Source organism: Kryptolebias marmoratus, linkage group LG15 (assembly GCF_001649575.2).
Source record: "Kryptolebias marmoratus isolate JLee-2015 linkage group LG15, ASM164957v2, whole genome shotgun sequence".
Taxonomy (NCBI): Eukaryota; Metazoa; Chordata; class Actinopteri; order Cyprinodontiformes; family Rivulidae; genus Kryptolebias; species Kryptolebias marmoratus.
In genome coordinates, this window is record NC_051444.1 from 16,422,035 (window position 1) to 16,430,372 (window position 8,338).

The following is an 8,338-nucleotide window of genomic DNA, read 5'->3' on the forward strand; positions in this document are numbered from 1 at the left end:
ACTTCTGTGGCACCACAGCAGCTGCCCACTTTTCTTCTGTGTTGCTGCAAGCATCCAGGCGTGTATTTTTTGAAAGATAAAACCCAAATCAATACGTTTAGCAGACCATCAAAGTTCACCTTAAAAAATTAAATAATAATCATTTATCCACACTGTTACTTAACATCGTAGATAAAACATTTGGACTTTTTTTCTTCATACTTGAAATTAAAAATTTTGAAATAAAAAAGAGGAGAACTAAAATATGTTAAATGTCATTCTTACTGTTTTTGATGACTTTTCCCTAAAGTGACTAAAAATACACAAAAATGAAAATATTTAAAAATGGTGTCTGTTTCTACAGGTGTCGCTTATTTTTGTACACCAAATGTTAAAGGTCAAATTTCACCTCATATCTAATAGAAAGTGGATTTTATCTTATATCTCTGAGTTAATTCATTCAAATCTTTCACAAACCACAGGTATACAGGAAATGATCTTAAAAACCTAATTGTACTTAAAAAAATGCCCAATAATAAGAAAAAGAATAATACAATAGCAATCAGATATGTTAAGTGAGTGCCATTTTCTTTCAAAAAATAGAATTTTATGGTGTTTTGTCCCTGAGTCCTGTAAACAGCTTTTCCTTTAAGAGCTATGTGTGTTAAAATGCAGATCTTCAGTTAAGTGTACATCTGCGTAACATATGCCAACTGGAGCCAACGGTGGCTTGGGTACATAGCTGACATTTTTGGGAAGGGTGGTCTTTTAAACCATTATTTTTGTTAACCCTTGCTTTCTTTGCACTCTGCTTTATCCTCCATTTCTGGTTGTTAAGCCTCCTGCTTCCTGATTTTCTCACACACGTCTTTGCCATGTTTTTTTTTTTTGTAAGTTATACACATTACACCACATTACACCTTTTTTACACTCACCAAGCTGTGCATGAATTTGTCAGCCTCAGCCATTGAGAGAAAGCTGTGTTGCTGTTTATCTTTAACCCCTCCACAAGCTCACCTGATCAATATGTTGAGCCAGTGGTCATCATCACTCATTGGGAGGTGACACACACAAGTGCATGTGTGTGTACCCACACACCGTGGCCTTTTAAACCTCTGTATCTCTTAGAGTAAGCAATGGGACATAAGCCATAGAGCACATAATCCATCTGGCTTTGATTAATGGATTTACCATCCATTTCCAGAGCCGTACAATGCCTCTGTATGAATTTTATCAGCGTACAGTGACAAATAGGAGTTCTGTTCTCTGCTGAGAGCCCTCATTGTTCCCTCGACTGAGAGTCATGCAGATGTCACCGCCTCGGCCAGGCTGCCCAGAGACACTTGTTCAGCAAATATAAATGTAAGTGGCTGCTGTATGACATCTTTGTCTCAGTAATATAAATGCCTATTTTTTCCAGCAGATAATTGGTATAAATGTATGACTTGATACAGTTTGTCAGTGAATATCAATACTTTGTTTAATGTTCAGGCTATTTCTTTCTTTTGCACTACTCTAATATCAGATCTTATAAAATATGTTTTTGGCCTTTTTAAATATTTAAACAAAAAAATAAAATATATTAAAAATGGTAGAAAAAAAAAGTCAAGGTCAAAATAAATGGGAACGTTTATTTGGCGTCCTTTCAGCAGCATTAAAGATTAAGCTGGCTTGAATGTTAGCATACTCAGATGATGTAGACTGTAATAGCAGTAGGCTGTGAAGCAATGATCAGGGTGGCATGACTGAGTCGAGGATCTGGGTGTTCCGACACTGAATAATGCAGCTTTTTCCTCCAAGGCCGTGTCACTGAAGATACCCTCTCATCTCACCTCTCGGTGACACATGGAAATGTTCTCCACGTATGAGTTTACATCACGCTGAGAGGCTCGCTCGTGAGGCTTTGACAGCACAGAACGACCCAGCCTAAGTGGCGTGCATCTTGTCCTGAGTGTGTCTCCTGACAGTCCTCCTAATCACTCAGAAAATATGCACGCCGTTCCATTTATGGGCAGTAAAAACAGTCATCCCGCCTCTTGCTAACAGACTGCAAAGAGAGCCATAAAAATTGCCTCTGTCATATTCACTCGAAACATAGAAGGGCAGCTCAACTGGCTGTCATAACATGCAAGAGAGTCACTTAGCTTCATGCTGTACCTCTGTGTCCGTCACACCCAGCCAATCATGAAGTAAAACAGCAGGCGTGCCCTCCCCCTGCTGCACGGGATGACATGAACTAGCAGCCCCGCGCATAGGAAGTGACACAAACAAGCAGGCCCCAGAGAGGAGGGCCATCAGCAGCGATGATGAGCGACTCTTCGGATGCTGCTTGACGTGTGTGGCTGCAGCAGGGCAAGCCTGTGGAAAGAGGGAGGCAGCGGGTGTGTAAGTTATCAAGAGGGGGGTGAATTTGGGTGTTTTTGTGGGGCCTGCGATGGAACTGCGACTGCATTATCCGCCTGATTTAGTTATGACAGCTGGTGCCCAAGAGGAGCTCAGTGGAGTTGGAACGCGGGCGGGCGCAGGGGGGGGGGTAGGATCACCCAGGCTGCAGACAAATGATGATGAAGAGATCACTTTAAAGAACAATCTCCATAATATTTCATGCTCGCTCGGCAGCTCACAGGCAGCCCGGGCTCCGAGGCTAACTGCTCTATCAATTGATTTGATTCACTGCCGGAGCTACTCCTCGCACATAGTATTTCAAATAAATGACACAGCAGATAGGAATGATATCTACATCAATATTAACCCTGAAAAGAACTAATGGATGCCGGCTGCAATTTGCGCTATATCCTGAGTAATGCACAGGAGGCAGGTGATGGAAGAGTTATAACTCAGGCTTTTCCTGCCTCCCCCCCTGAAGGCACGAGAGGATACAATTTGACCTACACCCACCCCGCCCAACACAAATACACAAGCTACATCTTTCCTCCTCCCTAGGCAACCATTTGTTTTTGTATTTATAAAGCGCATTATGGGACACTAGGCTAAACCGAACCGTCTCTCAGGCTTGCGGAACACAAAAGCAGTTTATCAGATAAATCACCCTTGACCAGTTAGCTATTAGAGCGGCCAGGAAGTGCAGCCCGGGCACGTATGGCGCTTATAATGACAGCATTGTTGCTTTTTATTAATGCGCAGACATGATGCATGCTCGTGTGTTGCAGTGGTTTTGACATGGCTCACCACTCCTTAACCCGATCCCACTTGCTAACCTGCTGTATTATGAATTCAGATCAGGTACAAGGATAGATATACAGATTATTCCCTATGAAAGGTCCACAGTGGCTTTCCATACACATGTCAGGTCCAGGCAGAGCTGGAACGAGTGTTAATATAAGGTTAAAAACTAGAAGTTTGCTTCTTGTTTTTAAATATTGTACATAATACATTTTTTAATGTCTAATCATGAAGGCTTTGTCTTTAAATCATTGCTGTCAGCAACATTTAGGAGGCAACAGAGATGATGCCAGAACATTCATTAGTCTGAATGATGCTCATTGAGTAGCTACTGATCACTCCTTTCCCTGATATCTGACCTCTACCCTCGTAAGAAGAGACCTCACACACACACACACACACACACACATATACCCCCACACACATGTGTGCACACACATTCAGAGATAGTGGGAAGTTTGTGGCTGGCTGATAAGGTAGTGAATAATCACAGTGTTGATGAGCGTGTGTAGGGCTTCCATCAGTGACTCATAATGAATGTCATAATAACATTGCCTTTTCTGATTGCTCAGGTCAGTGAGCGGCGTGGGGGTTTGTTTGTGGTGAGGGTGCATTTGGGGGAACCGGGGCTGCCCCTATGCAGAGAAACCAACCGCTGCGCAGTCGGCTAATGAGTCCACAAGAGACCCGCCCAATACCTTTGATTGTGATGCCATGGAGGAGAGGGCAGCAGTGCAATCTTTAGCTGGATTAAGTATCTCTTAAAGAGATCTACTTTCAGCCACAATGTTATCAACCCTTGAGTGTGTATTAATTAGGCCTATTGTAGAGGCGAATCAGGGGAATTGAGCTCTTCTCTCCTGCAGACACACAAGCGCACATGCTGGGTATTAAAAAAAAAAGGAGCGTCAAATAGAAATTCAACTAGCACACAAAAGGCTCCTGTGTAACGTTGCCGTTTATTTTTATGTGGAAAAGCAAGCATGTTTAAAGCACACCCTGCGCCTTCATGTGCATGTTCCAGCAGGGTTTAATTTGACACCCCATTACATCCCCATCTACATGTTACATCCACACATCTGCATGCATGTTTTGCTATTGTGTATATCATCCTGTTCTCATTAGCAGAGCTTTTGATATGAAGTGATGCATTATCTACGCACCAGGCAATAGCTGATTGACTGCGGGCCGGTAATACCGCTTAGCCCCACTTAGAGCAGCCTGACTTTGATGTGAGTACATATTTCCTGGTGGAGGGGCTCTTATAATTTCAAACATTCATTGACTCATCATACGGAGTGCTGACATTGTTGCGGTTCACTTGCTTTTTTTATCTCTTGCATGTGTTTCCTGGATGTGAAATCCACCATTTTCCTCTCCCCTGCAAGTCATCAAGAAAGCCTCTGTGAACTGGTGTGCAGGTATATTGTTTACTTTTTTTATCCTGGATGGCTAGAAACCACTCAGCATATGTTAGCCGTGGGTACTGTACAAAGCGCTGACATACAATACAGTTGCCAACCCCAAACTCACTCCAACTCCATCATAACCCGGATGTTTAAGAAGCATGTCCAGCTGGTATGTTTTGACTTGTTTAAGTGGTGTTTAATGACAATGGACTCGCTGCTCTGTTCCGGAGCTGTGTTAAGAGTTTCTAATCAAACGTTCTGCTCCATCAATAATGCAGCACCTTGGATCCCATGGAGGACTTAATTGTGGGTGTAGGGCAGATAGGGAAAGCCTCGGCAAGGGGTGTCTCATTGCGCTCTTTAATTAGAGACCCCCGTCATGTCAAGAGCAGCAGTGCTGGGTGTTTACTGTGCAGCGACTTGCCCAGTGCGTATTGGCAAGAGCCCCACTGTAACTCTGCCATCAGCAACCACTCAGGGTTTTCCTGCTAGAGAGAAGGTGGGGGGGGAATGGGGAGTGAGGGTTAAACAGGAAACACAAAGGGAAAAGAGGAGTGATTATGCACTTACATTTAGGGTGAGTTTGACTTAAAAATATTGAACTCAGTTAAAAACTGGATTTGTTTTTGATTCTTGAAGACATTTCAATTCTCATCCAAGAAGCTTTTTTCAATAATAGCAAAATTATCTATCATTCAAAACTATTTATTTACTTATATTCATTAAAAACCCTGACTGGAAAAATTTGATAACAAACTGGTTTATTTCAGTCAACATCCCTCAAGGAACATTTTTTCATTAAAATCTGGAATTCGCTGTAAACTTTTAGAAATCTCAAAAATGTAAAACTTTTTTTATTTTTTTGCCAGCTGTGCATTTTGATGCTTTTTAACTATTAATTCATGTTTTTGTTTATATGCAGAGACCCTGAAAGGCACTCATTTTAGTACTGCCTTCTCATGATTTAGTTCATTTTTTCCCCATAAACAAGGACGCACATGTCTGCCAACTGCTAATAAAAGACAAACAACAAAAGCAAGGGGAAAAAAATCATCTTTGAGCTGTTGTGCAATCATAGCAAAAAAAAAACAAAACACACAATATCTCCACTGACAAAACTAAAAATTACCATTCTTGTTTTTGTAGGTTTTATTGTTGTTTTAGTTTAACAACTGGGACATATAGATAAATAGTTTAAGAATATTTTTCTACTTAATGGACAATGGCATTTAAATTCTAAAAATGCAAAGTGTGAAGGACAACAAGTTTATGTCTAATTATTCAGGTGGAAGTCTTTCCCAAAGTAAATTTTAATTTGTTTTATATCTTTTCTTGTCATGGTTATTAGAGCAATTATTGATAAAAGTCAAACATTCTGCCTCTACAGGCTCAGCTTCAAGTTCTTTATAAAATCAATAAGCCCTCTGGCCCTGTTCCTCCATCCTAACAAAAAATGACAGAGCAAATTTAGTATATGATGAATGATGGCGGCTATATCAGGCTTATGCCATGAAGCTGGTGATAAGGGAGCTTCCAATTAGGATGCTTCTATGGATTTTAGTGTTTTTTGTAGTGGTGACTGAACTCTATACAAGTGGGTGAGACGATGGTTACTTATTCTGACCTAAGACAAAAAGAAAAAAAGTCCACATCTTTTATTAAATCCTTTCAGTGACCCTTAGCTGACCTAAACTCAGGTGATTAGTAAAGGTGCATAATTTGTTTGATGCAAGACAACACAACATCTTTCACATTTGACCTGCCAGCTGTGATCCATCTTAATATTTTCTAGCAGTAAAGTGGTCAAGATGAAGAGCTGCTGAAGAAGATATCACTCAGTGACTAATCCGGCAGCAATGTGCTGAGTATTTGTGGGGTGTCAGAGATGGAGGAAGACCCCAGACAAACATCAGGTGTCACACTCAGCACCAATGAATGGACAATGGTTATCCATCAATCTTCCATGTCAGCTTGTCTATCTGCCTGAAACCAACTACAATGTCCATCTCAAAGCAATTTGATCCATTCAGCTGACTCATTCATCAGCCTGGCTGTATTTGCAATCTGTTTTGGATGCTTAAAGAAAAGAAAGCTGGACTCAAAGGGGCAAAAAGGATACGGCAAAATATTGAATTTAAGAGAAACAAGTGGTCCAAAATATTGTACAGTTGGTGAGCAATAGTCTTTATCTCAGTACCATGGTGGCTCATTTATTCTGTTGACGGCTTGTTTATTAGTCAGACAGAGGAGACGTGTGTAGCTGGAGGGAAGTTTTGAGGGGTTGAAATGCAGCCGGACCGGTGCTGTAGGACAGCCATATACATCCCCTTCAGCCAACTGACCTCGTCGGGTCATCAGGACTTAAGTAAGAGTGAAAGTCGCTTTAAATGGAGCAAGGCTCCCAGGGACCCAGCCTTGGCTGAGCAGCTGCTGCTGCCCGGCGACTATTACTTTTCCAGGGGCTGACTTTGATGTTTTAACAATCCATACATATTGATTCAGACTGATAATAAACAATTTGATTAGCCTCTTTCTATAGGCTGTCATTTCAATCACTTTCAGAGCTCCGATGGAGTGGAAGTGAGGAGCTATGAAGGGAGGGAGCAATGAACGGGGGAGCAACAGAAATGGATAGACTGAGAGCACGACCAACACTGAAACAGAGGGTGGAGGGCTAGAGCCCCCTCCTCAGACAGAAAAAGGAATCCAGCCCTGATTAGGCCTCTGCCTTCTGTGAATTGGACAAGACAGCTGAGCTGCCAGGTTATTAACTCCCTCAGAAAATTCTCAGCCCTCTCTCGGGCCAGCCTGAATACTGCGATCTGGATCGATAAGCAATCTCCGGTGTGTACCAAATGCCTGCTGGTCTCATTTGTCTCCCAGCACCCGCTCCCTCCGCTGGACAATACACCTGCACAACTGAGCCCACCCCGCTCCCTCCCATCCTCTTTCGCTCCGCTCTTTCCTGAGTGATCTCCTCGCTCCCTCTCCACTCCCTCTTTCTCCTCCTCCTGCCTCCTCACCTCTCTCACGTTCACTGGAGTCTCTGTCACTTTTTAAATAATGACCCTGGGGCTGAAGGAACATCTGCCTACCTCTATTTCATCACCGCAAGTCCCCCTCCTGCAGGCCGAGGTGACCAAGCTGGAGAGGAGCACACAGGCTGAGAGAGAGGAAAGACAGAGGAGGGTTAGCCCACAGCCATGGGAGGGACGGTGGGGGTCGCAGTAGAATCATGACTGACAGAAGCACAGATGTAACCATCAGAGCTCAATCTAAGCATATAAATGACCAGCCCGTGGCAACTTTCCAGCAGACATGAAAACGCACAAAGTAGATGTTGTTGACGTTGAAATCATACATTATTTGACGCTGTGCATTAAGAATTGACCATTCTTCATGCCTGTTTGTCAGCTACTGGGCTGCTTGTGTGGGAGTTTGTTCAGTCTAGTAAGAATAAAGAACTGCTTTAAGAAAACTCTCAGCTCCGTGCTGTCATGAATCATATCCTTTAATGTGCTGAGGCTCAGCCACCAAGCCAGAGCGGCCAACATTTCTATCCCTCTGAAGTCTCTAACGCTCAGAGAAAGAGTTTCTTTGAGGAGGAGGAGAAGTAAAGATGGATTTACATAGTGATTGTGTTTGCTGATTTGGCAGCGCTTCAGCTGATAACTTTTAGTGATTCACTACGGCATTGATCCCCAAGATGGATTTATTGACAAGGACGGCTGAAGGAGGGGGGTTGAGATGGTGGTGCAGGGTTGAGG

General features: G+C 42.7%; 1 long non-coding RNA gene across 1 annotated transcript in view; it reads left to right on the top strand.

The window, feature by feature from the left end:
• The first annotated feature begins 4,192 nt into the window (after positions 1-4,192).
• LOC119617712 overlaps positions 4,193-8,338 on the top strand; it is a 20,931-nt gene continuing 16,785 nt past the window's right edge. Inside the window, exon 1 of the long non-coding RNA XR_005234099.1 lies at positions 4,193-4,583. This is a non-coding gene — a long non-coding RNA (uncharacterized LOC119617712). The remainder of the gene's footprint in view (positions 4,584-8,338) is intronic.